The following is a 24,978-nucleotide window of genomic DNA, read 5'->3' as shown; positions in this document are numbered from 1 at the left end:
GACCTGAGGAGAGATTCGTATGAACTGATCCCTGCTCTTTTGGCCTGCCTTTTTGAGCAGATGTAGTAAAAGATTTGGTGATGATTCAGCCTAGGAGCTGGCAGCTCCTTGGAGAGCAGACTACACGTCAGAATATCTGGATGCTTGGCCTCACTCCCCTCCTCCATACTTTGTATGGCATGCTTTTCAGTGACAGAGCCTACCCTGGGTATTTTAGGCTGAGATTTTGCTTGCCAACTATAAAAATTCCTGTGTGAGCAGGGAGCTGGTTAGAAAAATCAGTCACGATTATCCATTAACCATTGTGCTTTCCAGATAAAGCGTTGTATGAGGGTGATTGGCCTTTGACAGCCTGGTGCTGAAGAAATTGGATATGGACCCATCTCTGGCAGTAGCTACCTTGCTTTTGTGTGTTTGCATGGCACTATAGTTGGATAAAAGCCTGCTTTTCAAATGTAGCCTGTGGACTCAAATTCTTTTACAACATAGATTGTTTAAAACTGTATTTTAGAACCTCACACCCCTCCCCCCTCCAAGTCCCAAATCTGGTCCTACAGTAGCTCCTGTGGGCCTTTGCTGTCACCTAAGCATTCCTGACATGTCATGACTACAGCCTCCTGCCGGCTCCTGTCCTAGTGACCCTAGACAACTCTATTGTTCTGACCCTCACCCAGCATCTCAGAATATGTCTATTTCGCTGCCTTGACAGCCTACCCAGCTATCCCATATAGTTATGAAGCAGAAGGAACCTTCAGGGATCATCTAATCTTATCCCACAGCAGAGTCCGCAATGGTGGCAGATGTCTAACTTGCTCAAAGAAAACTTATCTTCGATCTTCCTAGAAAGTCTGTTCCACTGCTTCACTGTCCTTGCAATTAGGAAGTTTTTCCCTCATGTTTCAGTGAAATCTTCGTTGCTGCAGGTTAAATCTTCTCCTATCTAACAAGAATATGGAAGGAAGATTAAGTCCTTCATTATTTGCAGTAGTCTTTCCTGTGCTTTAAAAAGGTTATCATGTCCCTTCTCAGATGTTTGGTCATTCTCTTTGTTCTCCCTTATGCCTCTACAATCGATTTGTGTCTTTTTTAAAGTGGACTCTATCTGCTTTTCTTGCGTTTGACTTCAGGTTCAAGTTTGCCTGGATTTTAGAATTTCGAAATTTTTATTCTATCTATGTGCACAGGAGCTTGTAAACCCTACAGAAATAAAAATAAAATGTTGTTATAATTACAGCATGTAACAGTAACAAGGACAAAAATAATTATAGCAGCATCTTAGCTGTATAATGACACTTCCAGAATAAGGTGGTACAGAGATAAATGAAAGCAGTCAAGCTTTTCGTATGATATCCAGATGAGTTGCCTCATTGTCAGGCCTTCAAGTCTTAAAAAATAGCATTTCAGAGATCTGGTTACAACATGACACAAGACTGACTGATGCTCTAATTAGTCTGGTGGACAACAGACTTTTTCCTACAGAACAGGAAGCTAATTATTTTTGCTTACAATAAACTCTTCAGATTTCACTATTAACATCTGCTCTTTAGCATTGGCACAAGCACAACACACAGACAATGAATAATTATGTTAACACCCCAATGTTACCAGAAGCAGGGTTTTATTCCAAAGTAAGATTTCATTAGTCAACACTGTAATAAAGAACAGAGAGTTAAGTGCAGTAAACTCAATTATGAGTTGTGTAACTGTGATTGCTTCATACAGAAATTCAGGAAGCCTGTAGCTGGTTTTCCTGATCCTCTGTGATTGGGATACTATTTCTCTGTGTGTGGGACAGCTCTTCACCACAGAGCCAGCCCAAATGCTCAGTCTTTTCTTGGCTTGTCTGGCTACCTAGCATGTAGAAAACAAAACTTCGCTATGATATAGTGATATAGGCTAACAAATAAGTTTTTCCTAAACGACGTATTATAGTGTATGGGCTGCCTACTACTTCTTACCCTGTGTCAGGGGGTTACTCCAAGGCAGAGTCAGCAGTTTCATGATCTCAGACAGCTGTGTGTGCAGTGCTGGGTAGGAGAAAGGATATAGAACAGTACCACAGGGGACAGTGTGCCCATCCCCTTGCTTGTATGTCTGTAATGGAAGTTAAGATTAACTTACATAACTAGGCATGGGTTAGAGCCAGAGCTCTGCTTTCACTTAGTTGAACTCACCTCCTTTTCAGATCACTTGGTTTATGATAGTCCCTCTTATTCTTTCCCACAAAGGACAGGCGACTTCTCCCACAACTGCCTGGAGAGGACTCCTACAGGAGTGGTTTCCAAATGTTTGATCTAGCGGATCACCAGTAGCCTTGAAGCTTTCCATGGATCTGTGGCCCATCCGGTAGGAAAATTAATAATGTTTGCTATTTAACATCATTCAGCAGATCAGTTACATGCATTATGGGCCATGTGCCATCTGCTCACTTTGTGAGCCAACACCCCTGACCTCTCAGGACAAAAATCTGCGGGATGTGCCCTCGACACACATGCACAAGTACAAAAACATTGAGAAAAGGCTGTTTGCCACAGCCATGCTCGCCCCTGCATCAGGCTATATCTGATGTGAGCAGCCACTCCCCTGGTTAAGTGGAAGATAAAAATATGTGTGCACTGTTAATATGGGGAAAAAGATAAATATGGCAATCATCGCAGATGTTCAGTTGTTTGTATACTTACATCAGAGCAAGTGGCCCTTCCCAAAGTGAAGTTTGGGGTTTTCTTTATTGGGGTGTGTGTACCTGAACCTCTTTTCTTTTTGGGATTCCCCATCTTTCATCTCTGCTTCTTCCTTGCTTTAGGCCATATGCATGACTAACCTGTCCTTCTGGCTCAGATATGTTAAACACAACTCCTCCCTAAAAACCGTCAGCTGCAATCATCAGGCCTGCCAGGTCCTGTGTGTTTTAGCATGAAGATCCCACCTGGTTCCCTCCCTACCCACCTTTGCCTAATGCATTTACAATGCAGAGCACTGGTGTGTCACCCACCCCAGGATGTGCCATGCAGGTATAGCTGGTCAGCGGATCCTCTCATCTGCTGACAGCTGGGGTAGGTAAGGCAGGTCACCCAGGCACTGCATTGTTGTCCTGATTGCACCCTCTTCAAAGGAGCTCTCTTTGGGTGCATGTGATCCACTAGGAGCATCTGGAGCTCCTCACCATCTGTGACCCAGTGTGCCAGCAGGAGGAGATGGGCTGTGGTGCCATCTCAGCTTTCTGAAATTCAAACATATGACCAGTTAGACTTTGGGCTGGGAGGAGGTGGTGGGTTGATGGACAAGCATATTAAGCCACTTTGGTAGGCAGAGTACGCTGCCCCTGCTGTGCTTTTGGGCAGTGATAGCAATGCAGATGGGGATTTGGGCAGGATATCCAAGCACGGATCTTGTTCATAGACGCATGACGCTGCCATCAGGCTCCTTTAGTGCTAACTTGTGGTGCAGAATAGGTGATGTTCAAGGGATTATCTAGAAAGTGTTACTTAGTGAAAGAAGCTGTCTAACAAAGTAAAAATTTTCTTGCCTTTACTGGAATAATTTCTAGGAGATTGAATTTATTGGAATTTCAATATAGGTCTATGAAATGTTTTAGCTTGTGAGGATTAGAGAACAACCACCACAGGTGAAAGACACTAAAAGTTCAATTTGTCTAAGCCTGAGGAAATCTTTTACAATAAATCAGGTGAACGATGCCTTGGAAGCACCCCTTTCTTTCCATTTACTATAAAGGGAGCTTGGTCTGACTGACTCACATATGTATGCCAGAAGTTAAATAAGCCAAATCGCACACTAAAAGCACAATAACCAAACCTAAGTCTAGGATATGAATGTTCCTATGTCTCCCACTGATGAATGAAGAAATATGAACCTTGTGTTGTGGGGTATGTCTATAATACAGATCCATTTCCAATACTGTCCTTTTTAATCTTCTCTGAATTAGAGATCCATATGCCTTTATTCCTCCATCTCCAGATTCCCCAGGTTGTCATGGTGTGCCGTATGAGGGACCTGCTCTTCCTTCTCTCTGATTTCCTGTGAAAGCAGAAGATGCCCATGTGTGACACGTTTCCCAAGCAGGTGACTTGCTCAGCCCCAAGCCAACCCGGCAGAGGATGTGCCTTGTTTCACTCAGTTCCTGAGGAACTTGCTGTGGACAGGCAAAAGTGAAGGGAATGCCATCGGGCTACTCCTCCTATGCCACAGTGGGGCAGGTATCGAGGAAAAGGAATTTGTGGCACCCATTTTGGAGGTACCCAAACTAAATGAAAAAGCCCAAATGTCATAAAAGTCTTGCTTGTTTGTACATTCTTAGAGCCAGGACAATGTCTGTTTGAACACTTTTGCACTGTGTGTGCTGTTGGCCTCTATTCTTAGGGCCCTGTGGAGCCCAGCCACTTGTCCCAGTGCAGGCTGGTCTTAAATGTCACTGGATCATGGGGGGACTGTTTCTCCCCGACTTTGTCCTGGGATAAATGACTGCCACGGAGTGGGGAGGAGAGGGAAGGTCCCCTTGGGCTTTTGCACTGCTCCTGCGGTTGACTCTGCTCTCTGCCAGAGGAACAAAACACTGGGCTGCGCTCATATATACAAAGTGAACTGACTGACCTCCACCGCGATGAGACATCTCCATGTTTGCCAAAGCTTGGCAGGGCACTGTTTACTCTGAATCAGAGAAGATTTTGGTCTAAAGTAATTGCTCCATGGGAAGCAGCAAAAGCAGACGAGGAATACACATTACTGAAGGAGTATAAACTATGCTAGTATAGATTGTCTTTACCCTGAATTCACCTATTCACAACAAGATGAATTACCTATCACATCAGTAAGAAAATCACCTTCCCTTTCCCTGAAAAAGTTAATCTGATACTATGCTTTGTATGTACCAGGATCTGTGCCGAGATAGCACTGAAGAGGAATGTTGGACTTTGTGATTTGTGAATCAGCATTTGGTGCCTGGTACCTTGCTTAAAACAGGCCCTTTTTAGGAAACATATCTCTGTCTATACTTTCTTCTACTCACAAATAAAAAAAAAAAAAAAAAAAAAAAGGCTAGAATTGATCCTTGTACCTATTGCCTAACTGTGACTATTCTGCTATTGCCTGAAGACACCATTTCAACCTTCCAATCCAGAGCAATGTGTTGAGAAGAATTTCAGGGTTTTTTTCTCCACAAGGGATGTGAAGTGGACTCACTTGCACAGGTAGTTTTCAGGAATAAAAACCCCTGTGAAATAGAAACCAGTGTAAGCCGTTTTGAGGATGTGTGCTCTTGCCCTGAGATGGAGCTGGGCAATACTCTTTCTTCCTCAGTGGCTCCTTTTCTCTCAGCTGAACTGGCAGTGGTATGAATGATAAGGCAGGACCAAAATGGAGACAAATTGAATGGAGGGGTTTTTTTTAGTTTCTGTCATTTTTTGCCTTTCACTTTATCTTGTAGAAGAGTGCAAAGGACTCTGAAAACAGGTAGAAAAGCTGTCAAACCAGAATGATGTTTTTTTCTTTCTTGTCCTCTCTGAAATAAATCAATCCACAAAGAAACAGTGCAACAAAGAAGTAGTCCCACTTTCTAAAAATATTATTTTCTTTCCTATGTCTTGCATTGCAGCATTGAATGACAAACAATTGTGCTGCCTTTCACGATGGTAAGAGTGCTGGTGGGATTAGCCTTCAGTCTAGCACCCTACTGGTTTTTCTCTTTCCTTGGAACAGGATAGAGTGCCAAAGTCATCCCTGTTTGAAGAACAAAGGACAGGATGATAAGCAATTTATGTTATGAGTACTTTTGCAATGCTTTCTCATCCCAATTCCCGGCATCCCCACATGACTCATTCTGCCTTCCTGCTATGAGTGCTACTAGTCCTACATGTGAAATTAAACTCTGGAAAGCATTTCACAGCAAGAGGGGTTTGCTCTTTGACTATAAGCTCTTCCTTTTGTTAGGAGGCATGTGTTTAGTTTGTGTTTAAAGGCTAACTGGTTTCACTTGCTAAACCTGCTCTTATTTATAAGCAAAGCTGCTCTTGCAAAATATGAATCATCAAAGCCCAGAGACTGAAAGGGTAGATGAGGTTACCCACTCCACTCCTTTGCCAGGGCAAGCTCGTACACAGCTGTCTATTCTGTGTCCGGTGTAGTAAACATTTGAAGCAGTAGCATATCCAGCACTTCTTTGGGAGACTTTTGGCTGAAGAAGCAAATGATGACTTCTGTCACATTTCTCCTAGTTTCACATTTTCAGATCCTGTAGCACCTGAATACATAAAACTTAATATCAAACTAGTGTAAATATGAAGCTCACAAAAAGGAGAAAACAAATGGCTCAACCAGCCACAGGCACTGCACTGCATTAGGTGTAATGAAATGGCTGAAAAGGCTGCTTTTTCTGGAATCTACACTAACCTCTTATTGACTTAGACCTCCCTGTCATTCTTCCATCTGCAGCATTCACTATACTTTGTTAGAATTAAATCAGGCTTTTTGTTACTCTGGTCTATCCATGAAGTTTTTTTCCTTCTCCTCTTAAATCAAATCTAACAGAGAACTCATTTTACTTGTACTCAGATCAAGTTCCCCTTTAGAAATGACTGTCCACTTTTCAGTACCAGTAATGTGGGCTTCAATTTACTTTTGTCCTGCTCCACTTTGGATGCACTGGTTTTCCTGTCTTTCAATACTGCTGATTTAATCTCCTCTTCTTCCCTGCTTGAGGCATCTGGGAGCAATTGGAATGAATTTATACTCTTTGGTTTCACACTTTTGCCTCATTTTCTGATGTTGGCTAGACGGACGGAGAGTTTTGTATTTTCTTTTCTAGAGCTCTTAGCACAGTGACAGCTTCAATTTTTGTGTGTGCTGTTGGTGTGATTTAGGAGTTTTTTATTTTTCCCCCATTAGCTGTCAGTGTAAATCTTTTCTCTGTGCCAGAAATATTCCCTTCCTCCTATGACATTAACTGTAATGTATGTCACAGTTTGCGTGTTGTTTAGAACTGTGTTACAGCTTCATTCTGACTTGCTATGAAAACTCATCGCATTTTTCTTTATGACTTCATTGAGACAAATTCTTATGTGTAGATACAGAATTAAACACATGGTTACATTTGGATAAAATAAATTATCTTAAATGTACATTTAAATGTACAGGTAAAGAAGCTTTGCAGAATTCAGACTATACGCTGTAGGGACAATAAATGATTTAAAACACAGGACCATGAGCCTCATTTCTATTTTTGCTCGTCCGAAGGCCCTTTCACAAAACAGGGTCACTGAAAATTAGAATTTGCAATCCCTCATTTTAGTTTGAGCATAATCGAAAGGCTCAGAACAATAAAATCAACCTCAGACATCCTGGGCAGTAGAGATGTACAAAGCGGCATTGGTGAGGCAACACCAGGTGGAGTTTATTAAACTGTGACTTCTTGTTGAGCTCTGGAGCAATTAGGTGCTCTCAGCAGATTGGCAGGGCTGGAGGGTTTTTTTTAGCTGTTTTTTTTCCTGTGCTGTTTATTAAATCATAAATCTGCTGACTGGGATCATAGAAACATGTACAGCTTTCACCACATTCGTGCATCTTGGTTTGCAAGGGAAGTTCACCAATGGTTCTTACACACAGAATTGCATTGTATGGGAATAAGTGTTATTAAATGTAGTCTGAGAGCATTTTAAAGCAATTTGCATTATGAAAAAACATTCCTACAGTAACTTAACTACAGAAAGACATATATGCAGTAAATATGTGCAAGCACATATACAAGTCTCATAATGTCTTTAGAGAGCCAGTCTGTATCCTTCTGCTCTGTCGATGTATGAGAAATGTAACTCTCATTTAAAAAAGGCTGATGTGTCCATTTTTGGCAATGCTGGATTCCATAGCATCCTGCAGACATAGATGGATTAGTGTTTTATCTCATTCTGTTTTCTAGGTGGCACTGGCAATCTGTGCTATAAATTCATGTGGTGCCTGGAGGGTCCCTTTCATTTTATTCATTTGAGTTTCCCACTAGCAGTTCTGGTTCAAGCTACAAACCTGCAAAGCAAACCAATTTGTAACCTAGACAAATTGCAGAACTGACAACCCACAAAAGGAGCCTGGGAGGTGGTGAACATATTCTGAAGCACTGAAATTAAAAGAAGAGCAAAGAAAGAAAACAGGCTTTAAAAAAAAAGTATAAATGTTTAATTTCTTTTAGTGCTATCTTAAAATGGAGCCATCCCACAGCTAAAACAAAAATTGGAAACAATTAGTTCTACAACATGGTATACCATTTATTTGCAACTGTTTAAGGTTAGAAACGCTGCCTCTGTCTTGTATCAGATCTGTAAAGAACCATGATATTAATTGGGAGATTGTGTATGTATATAAGTGCATACATGAACACACATATGTGTGTGTGTATGTGTATGAGTGAAAATAGATGTGTGTGTACGCATGAGTTTATAAGTGTACATGTCCTGACACGTATTTTTGTACATCTAAGTCAAATAAACAAATTTGTGTCTGTGTATGAAATCCAAATATATAACTACTTATCTCCTCTTACTCTCTCTGTGGACATTTCTATGCTCATTTTCCAATGTACAGTGTCAGTTAAAATGATAAGGGTTGGATCTTCTTCTCCTGGAAGCAGGACCAATAGCTTGATGCTGGCTTTGATACCCTGTGACAAATGTGGTGGTGTATCTATGAAGGAAGCACTCCAAATACTGGTACACAATAAAGAATAAGCAAAGATACCACCATCCTTAGCTGTGCGCTTACATACTAGAATTGTGTCCATTTTTGTGAGACAAAAAGTCCATCAAATACCATCCAATCAATCCATCCAATGTACCATCAACTGATGGCAACTCAGAACAGACATAGCTCTCTGTCCATCCCTCACTGTGCCTGTACAGCTAGACAAGCCCAACCAAAGCTATGTAACATAAATGCTGCTCGCTTCCGTGCTGCCAATCTGGGTAGCTGCCCAGACCAGCTGAGTCCTGCCCGGAGGACTTCCCACCCTTCCAAAGGCATAACTGCTTCCCGGAATCACCCTTCTCTGCATTGTCCTCACACTCACAGGGTGAGGAGCTCCAGAAAGAGCACACTCCTAGCCCCATCTTCTCACTCATTAGTCAGGACATGTTTGTCAGGCTTACTCAATTGTACAGGAGAGAGCTGGCTCAGAAGCTGATATAGCAGAATTACCAGGGAGTTTCAGAACATTTATTCAATCAAAGGTTTACAAGTGAGTTTGCAGGGCTTCAGGAACTGGGGGAATTGTTCTCTATAACACCAATTAGCTTTTTGTCTCAACACTTAGCTGGAAACACAGCAACAGCATAGATGTGACCAGGAGCTATCAAAGGATTAGCAATAGCTTATGCACAGCCTCAAACTCCCTGTGCAAGTACAAGCCCTGGCTACAGGAGATAACACTAGCAATATTTTTCATTTTAAAATGGCCTTGGTAGTGTGACAGAATTTCTCACTGCTGGATAGTGCTTGTTTGTTATGTAATTTCTGACATTACTAGTGGGTACTAGGCGGGTAAAAGGGCAACCCGTTTTGAAGCACTGCCATTAATCTCCCAACTGTAAGCACCCACCTAATATTTAATTTCTCGGCTGGAGTTTCTCTGTAAGGGCCAACTCACTTCTGGAATCATTCAGCTTGGCTCAGCTCCATTCAGATTCTGGACAAGTATCAGCATATTGGAAGGAGCGTCTGGTTGATATAATAATTCAACAAAAGAGGATTTTCTCCTGTGACAAACTAGACTGCAGGAGAAGCTAAATAGTGTATCCAAAAAACTAGAGCCAGAGGAAGGCAAGCCAGCCAGGTGAAAGTCTCAAACTCTTGAACATAAATCAAGTCTCAGAAGGCGAGAAGAAATAGTGGCAGAGCTGGAATCTGCGAGGCTTGGTCATTATAGTAATTGTGTGAATAAGAGATGGATGGATAGCCACATACTGGAACGATCTCTTTCCCCTAAATAATCTTTCCTAACACTAGGACAAAGTCCACTAAAATCAATGGAAAATTTCCTATTGACACAAAGAGCATCAGAACAGGCTTATTACTATCTACGGACAAGAATTAAACTTCAAGCCTGCACTAACGGTAAAGAGATCAGTTATCTACACTGATGTAAATAGGTACGTGAAATTAGACATCCTAAGAGCCTGAAGAATCATCAATTCTTTGCAACGGTTCTGTCTCCCATTAGAAATTAGTTTCATTTCATCAAATATCCTTTGGAGAGAGAATCCCAGGGGTCTATTTAATCAGGTCTCAGGAGTTTCTAGGGAGTATAAAACTGCATGGAAAACAGAATAGTCTTGCAACTGGATTCTAAGACATAACCCAGAGGATCAGCTCTGCTAAATGCTAGTGGGGCTCAGTACCGCTACATTCTGGATTTTGGGGCTGTGCAGCAAGCTGCTCCATTGCCGTGGGACTGAAGGTGGGCAGAATTGAGAAGGGCAGTCCTAGTTGCTTCCTAGTAAGTTTCAGCCCATCTTTATTTTCAATTATTCCATCAACCTTCTTTGCCCTTTCAGTGGCCCTGCCTTTGGGAAATGACAGCGGAAGGTGCTGTCTATTTTGAGCCAGGCCATTGGTGGCTCTCAACAAATAGGCCCTTCTACCAGTGCCAAATATCATAAGAAAGGGCTATTGTGAAAGAACAAGTCAAGGTGAGATCAGACACCTTGGCTTAATTGCTGCTCTGGTTTTGCAAAGGCTCTCCTCACAATTACAAGACTTGTATTTAAAACAGGGCAGTAGCTAGGAGGAAGGACTCTCCAGCTTGTTTTCAGGAAACAGATGGAGGACGGGGTTCGTGCCGTAGTTCTTGATAAACTGTACGGGATAAACTGCTGAACTCTTGGTTCATGGACTGCATTAGCCTTGACAGATCGGTCTTTCCAACAGGTGACAAGCAGTCTTTGACATCCCTGCTCTGCTTTGCTAGATCACTTCCTCAGTAGGGGTTGAAACCCAGAACAGCTGGAAGCAAGGTCCTGACAGCCAAGGAGTTCCTGTGGCACAGCCTCCCCACGCTGAAGGAAGCCTGAGGGCAGGCACTTCATCTTGTCCTTGCAGTGAGGGCCAGAGAGGATCAGTAGCACATGTGTCACCCCTATCCTCAGCCAGGTGGTTTCTTCCTGTGGTTATAGAGGATGATTATATCTCCTGTCAGAGTAGAGGGTGGAGACACTTTTGAGATAGACAGGACGTTATTGTTCTTTAGGTTGGATAAGACGTCCAAATTACATCCGGGCCCCTATAGGCAGTATCACCGCAAACAGACAAGACAGCACTTGCCCCAAAGAGTTTATGGTATTTGTGATGGTTCGAGGCTGGGTGGAAGAAAGGCTGGCAATCAGAGGCAGAAAGATCTGCTGGGACCCTCATGCTTGGGGTTTCCTTTCATTGGAAACTGGGATGGGGGAGTGGAGAGAGGGAGAAGGATGTGGGGGCCATGGTGCACAGCTGGAGGCACATCTGACCTGGGGAACCAGAAGTCCTCCTAGGTCCTCCCTTTTCTACAGAAACAGACAGAGGACAAGTGAGCTGCCTCAGGGGGCTAGGACCTGACCCAGGTGGCTATGGCCACTTTAGTGGTACCCAGCCCTTGTACTGGTGCTTCCAGGGGTTTCCTGTAAGTGCTACAGGGATGTGCCCTTTACAGCTTAACTGCCCCCTCTTGCTAGATACTTAAAAATACTCAGATCCAGAGCGGCAGTAGTGTAGTATATCATCATCCTATCATCAGGATATCTGAGAGTTTCAGCCCCTCATGTGGCACTGCTTATTGTGACAATTTAATAAAATACTATGGTAGATTATTATTTTTTTAAATGCTTTTCTTAATGCAATGCTGAGCACAACTGAAAGCACCAAGATATGAACTCAAAGGAAAAGTTCAGAGGCTAAGAGCAGCTTTTCAGCCTTCGGAAATGCTGAAGTGGTAACAAAGCAGGAATTATCAAACATGTAGGAAATAATTTCTGCTTCAAATTCATTGAAGACATTGGAATTACTCCAAAGAGGAGCTGGTCCATTAAACCACATAAAAGCAGCTGCAGTGAGTCAAATCAAAAGCCCATCAAGACAGTATCATGTCTTTGACAGTTATTAGTAGCAGCTGCTGAAAAAGAATAAAATAAAGAGGACAAGGAGAGGGAACCTACCTAAGCTCTAATAAAATCTGTACATTGGGGACTTCTGGAGCTATTCACCACAGTGAGTCCACCTTATCCTTTCAGACCCAACGCTCACAGTCGCTTTCATTGACCTGTTTGTACTTTTGGCATTCCAGAACTTTATGGCCGTTAATTCATGGCAGTGAAAAATTTATGGCAGTGACTCTTCTGGCTGAATTATGGGCTGTGTGAAAGACTGTTCCCTTTAGTTTGCTTGAAATGTTCTGCCTGATCATTTAATTCCATGTTCCCTGCTGCTCCCTTGCAGTGAGCAATTGCACTTTCTGACCCATGTGGAAAGCTGCATGATTTTAGATTTCACCTCATTCTCTTTTCTGTATTTAAGAATTTCAATGTATTTACTTTCTCTGTGAATAGGAGCCGATCACCTTTTTGTCTCCATCTATGTCTTTCTTACAGTCCAACTGAAGGCCCTCGAAAATATGAGAGAGTCCTGCCTCATCCATATAAAGTGCCTGGTATATGAGTGTTGCCTTCTTCTGACCCAGCTGACATCACAGACAGTCAGGAGGAAAGCGCAAGATACAGAATTTCTGTAGGTATAACTTATGCAAATGGGAACAGTTTCTGCATTGCGGACTGGAAAAAAATAATTTTGCCATCTCTGCCACTCCACCAGTAATATCATCTATTTCTAGTTACCACAGGCAGTGCAGCAGCCCGGTGACATTGCATTGTTCAAGGTTGGACAGGGCAGAATTATTAGCAGGAGATACTTTAATGAAAACCGAGCACCAAGAAAGGAGTGATGTGCTGGATTTGTGTTATAGCCTAAGATGCAAAGCAGGTAGGAATACCCTGGACAGATTCCAGCTAGATAGCACAGCAGCATCCAAAGATATCAGCACTGAAGAGCCCTTTTATTTTCTGAGCCATGCCTCAGTAGTCAGGAGAACTTGTTCTGTGGGCCTGAAGCCAAAAGGCCCAACCGCCTGACTTTCCAAAGCTGATGTTTACTGTCCCTTGTATCGCACAAAGCTGCTGCCTGGAGAGCAGCTGGCCGGAGGTGTCTGGAACAATCCCAGCCACCGTTTCATAAGAAACTCTTTCTACGTCTCTGCTTTCCCACAAAGGCTCATATTTTATGATTGCTGGTGGGCAGGAGGCTGATGAAATGCATAGCTGATCTGAAAACATAAAAAGGCAAGAGGCAAGATTTAAAAATTATACCAGTCATGGTTAGGCCTGTGAAATAAATAACACACATAGTCATTGTGCAAGGAGGAACAACAAATTCACTGCCCCCTCCACCAGCTGGTTTCCTGTCTGTGGTGTAATGGGTGGGAGTCTGGGTGGTAAATTTACACCTCGCTAAAAGCCAGATTATAAATTCATTGTCCTCTCCCTTCCTCCCCCTCTTCCACATTCTCTCTAGAATTAAGAGCTGGATTGTACCAAAATCATTTTAACCACACATTTACTTTTAAAAAGTCTCAAATTTCACATTCTTGTGTCTGAGAACTAAGGTTTTCTGAAACAGAATCCCTCTTTGATTCAGAAATGGGATGAAATGCAGTAGTCACCAGCTTTGACACCCTGGAATCTAACTCTGCCTCTCTCCTGGTGGTCCCTTGCAGTTCAGGTGGAGGAGCTCAGGGGTGAAACCAAATAAGTCAACCTTGTTGGTTCCTAGTCCTCATGGAGAAATGTGGGATTTGGATCTTCCATGCTCTCAGCCTGGCAGACAAACACCCTCCCAAAACCAAACTAATGAAAGCTGATGAGTCAGTAATTACTCATCCCTGTCAACATTAGCCACATGCATGCTGCCATCTCTGTGCCACCTCCTTTGCCCCAAGGTTATGAGTCAGGGAACCTCCTGGAGCGTTATAGACCTGCTGTGCGGCTCTTTCACCTCCACTGATGGTAGGCACCATCATATGTTCTCTGTAGCTCACCTGCATGGGATCTGTCTGGAGATGAATGCCGTGGCTGCCCCTTCTGTCCACAACATGTTGGTAACATTGCCCAGGTGTCTCTAGTACTTAAGCGTATCTTGAGGCTGACCTGAAGGAAAATAGACTACAAAGGTGACTTCAAAAGCTGTATTGTGAGTGAAAGGCCGTCTCCTTTCCCTCTGACTCTCCTCTGATGCTCACAGCCCATGCCAGCAAAAAAAGAAGTATTGCTTAGGGTCTGAGTGCCAGGTGCACAAAGACCAGTTTATCCCAATCAGTTTGTTGAGGGTTCCTCACCTTGCTATGATCTGAACACTAAAAATCTCCAAGTGCTCAAGAGCCACAGATTACCTAATACATTCCCTGCAGAGCCAACAGGAAGGGAAAGGGCTGGTAGAGGTCCCATTTGCTTTTGATGCATTGGGGTTGTGTAGGTAAGAGAAAGAGATGTTGCATTTTCTGTCTTGCTTTCTTCACCACGAGAGATGCAGAAGATCCAGCAGCCCCATGCCATCACAGGATAGATGTAGTTGTGTGGAGCATGCTCAGCTTGAGAGGTAGGTCTGAGCTGCTTGTGAGCCATACTTACCTGCTGACCATCTTTCAGCAGATCAGAAATGGACTTTAGCCCCATTTTGCTAGAAGGATTTCCCCAAAACTTCCCAAATATGAGGAAATAGGTCAAATGAGGAAAACACTACGCTTTAGAAGAATTCCAGCCTCTCAGGGCTACCTCAGCTACCTGAATATTGCCGTGCATTGTAATGGTGAGACAATTGTCAACAGGGTTGCTCCTCAGAGACGAACAGGCAACAGTGCTTATTTTGGTGGTTACAGGGGCAGTCTGCGTATATGATTCATGACAGATATGCTTATCTACTGGGAACTTCTTTGAGTAGCTAAAACTTCATTCCAGTTGATAAGGTCACTGATGATGCTAAGTGCAAAGGGAAACCAAGTGCACTATTTTTGTTCCTGTCTGAGTACTTGTGTTTTCCTCATAAAGAGACATGAAAATGCTGCTTTGCAACCTTCTCTCCTCCCGCGGACAGAAGGAGAGTACAGTTGCTTTTAATCAAGTAAACCGTTGTCAGTGCACAGTCCAGAAGGCTCCAGCTACCCTGGCAAACAGCCAGACAAACAAGATTGCTCCATTTTGAGCCTCAAGTGTCATTGAAGTGTGACATATTAGCAAGAATAGCCTTGGATGGAAAATATACCTCGACCTGTGACTCAGCAAGCCGGGGAGCAAAAGCCTCTCGCTCTGTCTTCTCTTTTTTACAGCCTGCGAGAATCTCTGTTTCTGATAGCATGGACCTAATCTCAGCAGTGAAATTGCTCTCTGAACAACCTTCCTAATTACATCACATACAGCCCTCTGCTCCCTTTCACTGATAATCACCCAAGCACCTTGTGCCTAACAAGCAGATGCAGCTTTTTCTTCTGTGGGAAGCGCCATTAAAGAAGTATTAACGTACTTTGGCTTTCTGTAATATAATGAGGGGGTTTATTGTTCTTTGTATACAGTTGACCATGGACGTCTGCTTTTATTTTGTATTTCATTCCAGCCCACCCATCTGTTCTCCTTCTCTGCAGTGGAAATAAAGGAGATAGGTTGGCATCTGATTAACTAGCGCTTCACAGACCAGCACTGGCTCATCTCCAGTTTCAGGACTCTTGTTGCTGTATACAGCCTTCAAATGTGGTCGATGCTATGCTATGTTACGTTACATTACGCTATTCTATTCTATTCTAGTCTAGTCTATTAATTTTCTTGCCCTTGTCTGGGTGTCAGATCAGATGATGTGTACTTCAGACACTGTAAATCAGATAAGTCAGATGTCTGTAAATCAGATATTCCATAAAAATGTTCACCATAACAAAAAGCCTCCCCTTCTTTCCCACCTCCTGACTAAGGCCTCATCTGGAGCACTCAGTGCCACCATGGGGATGCAGGCAGTCCCTTCCAGCTGGTGGGCTGCTGATTCAGTGGTACTTACAGGAGCTGCACCACCCATTGCCAACTGTTTAGTGGATCAGATACACAGGAATTGCCACGCCAGAACAGGCCGCTGGTCCATCTAGTGGCTAACGTAAGATTTTTTAGTGAAAGACATAAAAGGCTTATAATGAATCCAATTAGTCAATATTATACCAGTGGGGGATATTTCTCCCTGACCTCAGCTGGTTATCAGATTATGTACCCTGAAGCATGAAGATTGATAGCCCTTGTCATTTCAGTGTATCTGGAGTAGCTGCAGATGCTCTATTTATTCATATTTATGTTTAGGAACAAATTCAACTCATACACAAGAGCATGCAACTCCTCTAGTTTCAGCGGTGTCAAACTAGCAGTGAATCAGATAAATCTGTTGATTAAAGACATGTCTTTGAACACGGAAGAATAATGTGAAGCTTTGATTTTTTTTCTCCACACTAGAAAATAGATCTGTTCCTACAGAAGACCATTGCTTATACTGCAATATTCTTAAGCAGATTTTTTCAACGTGGGCACAGCAATTTAAAAAAAAAAAAAAACAACAAAACCAAACAGCTGGCATTTACTGAGGCAGACTTTACACAGGAGCGAGATCAATCTTAGGAAACTAAACCGCAAATGCTTGCTGTAATATTGATACGTACCTCAGACTTCGGTGTTTTTTAATGCATTTTTAATGAAGAAATGCTTTTTTCAAACACAGTGTGCCCCTTCAAAATATTACCATGATATTTTCTGCTAAATTCACCTGAGTCTAAAAAGTAACGCAATAGCAATGAAGGTAGGCCTAAATTGCCCCCAAAATCCCAATACTTATTATGAATGTGACAGCCATTCATGAGAACGGAGCATACATGTGAGTGCGTGTGTGTATTTGTGCATTTATACATCTGGCATCAGCCTGGTCTGCTGTTTACAATGAGAGATTGCTGAGAGCTGGACACAGGGACCAGTTTCTCTGATGAATTTAACCAGTCCTCTTCATGGTGTTCAGGGTGACTCACTGGCTGGTGTGGGGGAACATAATTCATCCTGCAGATTTCTCTTAGTTTTTGCTGTGACTATTACTTTGAGTATTCACTGATTTACAAATAAGTCCTGTACTGATCACCTAAACCATGTGGTTTTAGGTCTACTCCCTGATGGGGATTCACATAAGTCGTCTAGGAGCTTTCAGGAGAAGTACATGCTGCTATTTGGGTAGAATATTCATTTGCAAAAGTTTTATGTAGTATGTTTTTTGCATTACTGACACATTCGTTTTTTTAAAAGGTAGAGAGGCAAGAGGAGAGGTGTTGTATGAATCAGAAGATGAAGTGTTTGCTATAGAAACTACCTCTCATGTAATTAATAGTGAAACATTTGTTAATATCTGGTGAACACCTGCATATACTATTTGTATGTTCAATATTTAATTCCAGCTTCTCCAAAAGAAACAGTACAGAACCATGCCTCTTTCCTATGATGATGTACATTTGAAAGTAAAGCAAGAGTCTGGTGCTTGGAAGAGTTCCTAAAGCTTTCCCAATTCATCATTTGTCCTTCTTTAATGTCTCTGAGTTCATTCCCTGATATGTTGTTGTGTTGCAATGCTTTTCTGCAGATGTCCCTCCCATCTTCATACAGGATATAAGTAAGTGACGCGTTTCTTTGAAGACCCCTTGAAGAGTTTCAGATGGTCATTTACACTTGTGCCCAGGGGATGCACTGGGTGGATATTTGCATCACCTCCCATTAGCATGTAGGAGCTCAGAATACTCTTCCCTGCTGGAGGAGGAGGAGAGGCTATTCCAGAGACCAGCCCAGAAGCCAGACCTGTCCATGCGTGCATGGGATGGCATGTCCTGATTAGAGCCACCCACCGCCCTCACTGGGGGCCTGTTCACAGCAGACTGTTGCAACCATCTGGTTTGGGTTGCCTTTCTGTGGAAATCTGGGCTACAGAAAAGCTCAGTTTGGTGAGCACCTGGACTAGGACATGTCTGGAGTGTGCCTCCAGATGAGGAACTTGGAAGTCTGCCCAGGTACAGTAATATAGATACAACTGTAGAGTATCTAAATTAAGATCCTCTTCTGAACTACCATATGGAGGAAAGTCTCTCCCTCTGCTCTACAGATTAAGCCTAAAAGCTGGAGACAAACGATAACAACCCACTATAACTCCAGCCATGAGAAGAAGCAGGGCATTTTGACTTGCTGGTGTTTTGGACATACTTTCCATTGGTGTCGTGCTGGAACAATAATCAATGTCTGGGATGCCCTTCTAGCCTATGACTCGGCTGTGCTGATCCTCCTACTCTAAAAATTGGTTGAACAATTCAAGTGTGGACTGAAAATCAAAGATGATGCAGGATGGTGTCTATGTCCTTCTCACAAACATTCATCTTCATATGCTTTCTAAATATTTCAAAGTGTTTTGGCACATACTATCCTGAAATATTTGTTTTGGTTCCAACAGTTAATGAAAACTCATCAAATGCAGCATTATATTGATGCTTATGTGCATGCTACCTCTATTAGTAGTTCTTCTCTATTCATTTTCATGAACATAAAAGTTGAAGAGTTGAGCCTTGGTTTCTGATTTGCGTACCTCCTGTTCCTAGCACAAGGATTTCTGTGGAGGACAAACTGCAGCAAATGAATCCTGAGCAGAGTGCCAATGAAGCTACTGGAGTGACCCCAGACACGAATTTGTCCCCCTGCATCTGCTTTGACTTTTTGCTTATTTACAAAGGATTTGGCTGAAAAAAAGCCCTTGGCTTGAGTATGTCTAAAGTTCAGTTTATTTTTACTGACTCGGGTCCTGCAGGACTCCTAAGGATTGCAGGCACCAGACAGCTGTGTTTAGCCTTGTCTGTTACAGTAACGTCAAGGAAACCTATCATAACTGGCAAGCCTTCTAAAAACATGAGTGCTCATGGATTACAAAGGGAGAAAACAGTCAGATTAAAATAAACTGTTACCAGACAAAAAGACACCCACCCTTTTCCCCTATAACTTCTTAAAACCCAGGGAATTTGCTTTGATCAGACTTTAAGGTGAGAGCAGATCTCCTGGAAGTTATCTTCAAGCTAACAAAATAGTGATAAGCAAGGGAGGAAATGGAGCCAAGATATGGCATGTTTGTTAAAAGACAAAAATCTGGCCATTGTGACAATCTCTTCCAAGATCTCCCAGAGAGGACATTACAGAAAGAGCCTAGCTGAGCCCTGAACAGGATTTCCAGTATTGCACAGTTAGTCTGTTTGTGTGGCTTTGGAATTACATGGAAATATTCTTTGGAGGAGACACACAGAGACTGGAAAATTCAGCCACCTCTAGCTGGCATTCTCCTTGTTGAGACAAAGTATAGCGTGCAAGTAAAAAAAAAAGAAACAACCTCAAAAAAAAACAAACCAAGAAAAATAGCCACCCAACAAAAACCCACCCAAACCCCTCATTCACTATTGTTCTCTGTTGAGGAGTTGAGCCACTGAGGGACGTCAAAGCCAGCACATGCTCATGCCCAAATTTATTGAGACACCAGAATAATGAGCTTCCCAAGGGAATACTTCATGCTATGGAAAAAAGGCTACAACAAACAAAAGTTGTGGAGAATTTGGCCCACTTCGTCAATGATACACTAGTGTAAATCTCTTTATCAGGTCAGGTTGGACAGTCTGCTCAGCTGGAGCTGTACTACTATAAAGCCAACTTCACCAACCAGTCAACAGAGGGTTTGTATTAAGCAGCTGGAAGACCCCTGTGAAAATGAGCCTTTAATTTTCATAGAGTGGTTCCAGGCTTAAAATGGAGTGAGTGAGATGAGAATTTGCAGTGAAAGAGCGTGGCTCCATCAGCCTGCAGCTGGCGTGAGAGATGGAAAGTCTCCGTGCCATGGAGGAGCAGCTGGGTCTGTCACCAAAGGGGGAGGCACCTCCAAGAGTGAGTAACCTCATCCTTAAAAAGACGTCCAGGAGACTTGGGATGAATCACCCTTTTGGAGTTGCTCTCTCTTTCTGTTGACTGCAAAAGAGGCACATGCAGTGTTTTTGACTGTTTCCTCAGTTTTTATACCCCTAAAATCTGGTGGAACTGAATTCTTCAAGGAAAATGGCTTACTGCCCCTGCAGGTGCCAAGGCCATGGTGCAGATAAGCAAAGGACTCCACAGTGTTATTGGTCAGGGCTCCTCCACCCAGCTATATTTAGAGTAAAGAAGCCCAACAGCACAAACAGGATTTGCGCGTGCGGTTATCTTGTTTGTCTGGATTTTGAGTAGCAGCGAATTGCTTGACAAGACATTCAGAGGAAGGTGAAAACAAACAGCCTTCCATCTGGAGTTTCTCTGATAGTACAGATTTTTTTAACCTGAGAATCCAGTGTAACCTAAAGTCACATGGAGGAAAGGTCAGAAGTGGTCATGGTTCTGAAAGAAATCGGGTGCTTGTAAGCTGCTCATCAGCAAGGACTTCTGCTTAGCACGTGATTTCCACAGTGCAGTTTTGCCTAGCTGTGTTAGATATAACACTTAGATAAGAACTACAAAATGTAGACAGAAAAATGACTATCTGTTTGAACTTGTCATGGATATGCTAAGGATAACTCAGGTCTTACCTGGTGTATTCAGGACAAGGGAGAGAGTAAATGCTAGTAAAAAGGAATGTGCCTTTTTATTTCATGAGCGAACATTTTGAGTCTGCGCTGAGTGAGCACTGAGTCTGTGCTATCAAGGAAGGCAGAGGAGAGGAGAAGGAGAGGGAAGTCACTGAGAGCTGTCATAGTCCTTGGCATGATGCACTATGGCTCTGTCACCGCTTCAGAGCAGGAGCAGGAGTAAAAAAGGCAGCACAAGCAGCATGCATGATGGAAGAAGAAGAGAAATGGGGCCCTTCATCCAGCTAAGCACAGCTAAGCTAGGAAACCAGGGCAGTCCTCACTTTCCTTCACAATCTGATGGCCTGCAGAGACATCTTGCAGCTCTTCCTATGGTTTTCCACTTGTATATTCCTTCTCACGTTGCTGCTTCCTTGCACTTCAGACCTTCCTCCATCCCAATCTATCCTATCCTATCCTATCCTATCCTATCCTATCCTATCCTATCCTATCCTATCCTATCCTATCCTATCCTATCCTATCCTACCCCATCCCACTCCTGCCAGCTGGCCCCAGGCAACTCAAATGACAGGCTCAGGGAGGACAGCCTCTCCTCATCCAGGTGTAAAGCATCTGCTGCTCCCTCACCTTTCCTAGCCAGCCATCACACCCACATCCAGCTGCCCGCTAAGCAAATCAACATGAAGCCAGTGGATTTGCATACATCTGTGCAAGACTTCTGTGAAGTCTGAGTGGTTGAGTTTCACTTTGGGTTTTGGACTTATGTGGAGCCAGACAGTGGTGGATATCAGCAGATGTGTGGAAGTGGTGTGTTTAGTCACTTCTGCTTGCCAGGTTGGGTATTCCATTGTTGGATAATTCACTGACTACTCACATAGATATTCAAAGATTCCCTTTAGTAGGACTAAAATTATTGTTAAGACTGCTGCTTTTGGCACTGATATCTGTGAGGGAAGTCTCTGGAATTGTTTAGTCCGTCCAAGAAATGACCAAGGCGGTGGTGAAGGTGGTGCTGATGATATAGCACTAGTTTTTAAATAGAATAAATATTGCTAGCTAGGAGATGCTCTCCATGTTTTTGGAGGAAAAACAAAATGGAAGGGGCTTAAATTATCAAAAGAGAGATTTTACTTAGGTACTAGGGAAAGTTTTCTTATGATAAAGAAGATAGTGCAGCCATAGAATAGGTTATCAGGGAAAATCATGTAGCCTCTATCACGGTACCAGAGCAGGAGGTGGCAGAAGTCCAGCACTGATTAGATCAGTAGCTGACTCTGTTGATCCATTGTGGAGCAGGCAGATGGACCAGGTGACCTCTCAAGGTCTCTTCTAGCTGTGTTTTCTCTGGCTCATTTATAATAAGTAGCACCAAGAAGCCTGAAAGATGGGTAAGCGAGGACCTCTACCCAGGAGAACCTAGAGTCAGCAGAGATCAGACAAAATGTGCCTGGGTGGGAGAGGGAGGCACAGTGAGGGGAGCCAGGTTTCCTGAAGCTGCCCAGTGGCAAGGCAGTGGTGAGGAATCTGTGCTTCTGGAGCCCCTAGACAGTCTAGGGTCTGTCTGACCAGAGGCTGGCCAGAAACATTAAGTTTCTCTATTGCCAGTGGGTCTGAAGTTTGGTGAATTTTATATTGCTTTCAAATACTTTTAATATTTTGCACCCCCTATCAGAAGGCTACAGAACTTCCTGTTCCATCTTTCAGAGGCCAAGGTAATGCCCTGAAGTACTTCAAACCCCTTATCAAGGTTTTGCTCAGATAGACCCAATGTCAGATTTCCAGGTGGTGCTTTTCTGTAGAGGAGCCCAAGAGCTGAGGCAGACATCAATCTGATTTGATGAAACCACAAAGTTCTCTCTCCGTCCTTCTTCCCTTTTAACCATGGGAGAGCAACTGTCTGGTCATCTGTAGTATCCATGTAGGATACTGGTTTCTCTGTGAAGGGGCTGCTGAAGAACAAGGCTGCAGCAGCAGTTGCAAAATAACTGAGGCTGCTCCTTCAGTTTCATTTGTGGAGCTGGAAGCATTTAATAAATTATGGAAAATAATATTTATAATAATGATTTGATCTTGATCTTTCTGTGCTCTAAGTCACAGTTACTACCTGAATGACTTCTACAGGCTCAGCTGGAGCTGTCATGTTTGAGACTTGAGTTTGGAGAACAAAAGCCAACACACACGCCCAGGCATGTGCATGGAGGCAAGCGTGCCTGCCCCTGGTCATTCCCTGTCAGCAGGAGTGGCAGCTCCAAGAATGATGTTATCTTCTGGAGCTGGGGAAAATGAAGAGTGGGCTGGTAGAAAGTGTGAAGCAGGGAACCTGCCTCCGGTCTTTTTGTTTCCCCATTTGCAAGACAAGCAGTGTCCAGCCCTGTGTTTACCAGAGGGGAGTTAGAGGTAAGTCACGTTTCTGGCCGTGCTGGAGAGCCTCAGCAGCATGGGCAGTGGGGCCATGGGAGGCTGCGGCACGCTCCATGCCAGCGGCTGCTCTGCACAGCACCGCTGACACGGCATGCTGAGCCCCTGCAGCCTGGCAGGTGAACGGGCTTTGCCAGATTGCCTGCGAGCCAGCAAACAAATCAAGTGGAGTCGATGGCATCTCCAGGCAGCTCAGCTCCTGCAAGTGTTGTTTGTATTTCCAACATCAGGGGAGCAATGCTGAGGCTCTGCAGAGAGATTGGGGAAAGGGCATCTTGCCTTTGTTCAGCCCGATTTCTTGTAAAGACACCAGAACAGCCTTTCCCAGCACTGGCTTAATTGCCTTCTGTGTGAAGAAAGCAAAAGCTGCATAATTAAGGAGTCATGTCAATAGATTTTCACCCTTTTTTTTCTTTCTAGGAATTAATCTGACTCACCAAACTTGCTGTACGGTAATGCGTTCCTTACAGGCCAGCTTGTTTACCCATCGCAGCACACAGCCCTGCACTCTCTTCTGGCTGTGAAACCACAGCAGCAAGCTGGCCCTTCATGACTTCCCAGTAGCTCCACCAGCATCCCAGAGCTTCCTTGCAGGGCTACGCTCCCTGACCAGCAAGCTTACTGCTAGGAGTCGATTGCTCTTGGTCTTCCTGCTCTGCGTTTACACGGGGAAGCCCAGGATGGCCAGAATTAACTCTTTTCGGCAATGACTGATATTTCTGCTTTAGTGGACAGTGGTGGCATTCTCTGGGAGATCTCACAGTCTGGGGGAGGGCAGGGTATCCTCCAGTCTAGCTGCTGTTTGCCATTTGGTATTTATTAGCGGCAATGAATAACAGGGAAAACTAAGTTCATCCTCTCCCCTTGGAGCTGTTGGTGTTATTTAAAATAGCAGAACCAAACCAAAACCAGGAGCAGACTCTTAGGGATATCATCACTCTTAAAAAGAGCACCACAGTAATCCTCAAGCCTTGCAAATAACCTTCAGCATCATACATCAGGCTGTTTCAATGGACAGCCACCCTCGCAGGATGCCCCGAAGAGCAATAAACTCTGGTTACTTCCAGCAGTAAGAGCATTTGATAAAAGTGCCCTCTACACTAAGGGTAGCTTGCAGATACAGTATCTTCAGGCTAGAAATTAATCTAATTGGATTCTGAGGAGATGACAATGGGTTGTGTCCCAGAAGCTCCCACAAGTATCTTTGTACAGTGGACTGAAATGAATCATTGCACAAGCCCATGTGGACTGGAAATCTGAGCTGATATTGCTATAGTAAAAACTACACGGCATGTGTAAACTTCCCACCTCCACTGCTCTGCTAACCAAGGTTTTCACGTCAGCAAGAACAAGGAAAGGCCCTATCAAAGGCAGTTTGGTGATATGAGTATGATGGCTCTAGCAGAACACCACTGACAATTCATAGGAAACACACAAGACTTGACCTAGAGTCTCTTAAGGAACAAGGGCAATAACATCGGTCTGACTTTTCCCTAACTAGTGAATACAAACTCTACATATGACCCAGAGACTGTCGTACGTGGTCAATCATGGCTACAGATTAAGCACTGAGTGTTTTGGATGGTTCTCACATGAATGCTGAGTGAAACACATGCAACAGCCTGTGGGGTGAAGCTAGGCCCCGTTGCAGTTCTCAACAAACAGGCTATCAATGTGTAATTGCTTCAGATGTGACCTGCACAGTGGCAGGCCTGTGCAGGGCAGAAGAGTACCTGCTGATAACCAGCGATGGATGAATGTTCATGTGCAGCACCATCTGGCGTAGCTGGAGCTGGCCCTAACCATTTGTTACTCTGAAGGAAACCCCACAAATATGTGCAGCCCTCTGTGTT

The sequence above is a fragment of the Leptosomus discolor genome, chromosome 1, assembly GCF_034619465.1.
Source record: "Leptosomus discolor isolate bLepDis1 chromosome 1, bLepDis1.hap2, whole genome shotgun sequence".
Lineage (NCBI taxonomy): Eukaryota > Metazoa > Chordata > Aves > Leptosomiformes > Leptosomidae > Leptosomus > Leptosomus discolor.
This window is presented reverse-complemented; position numbering follows the sequence as displayed.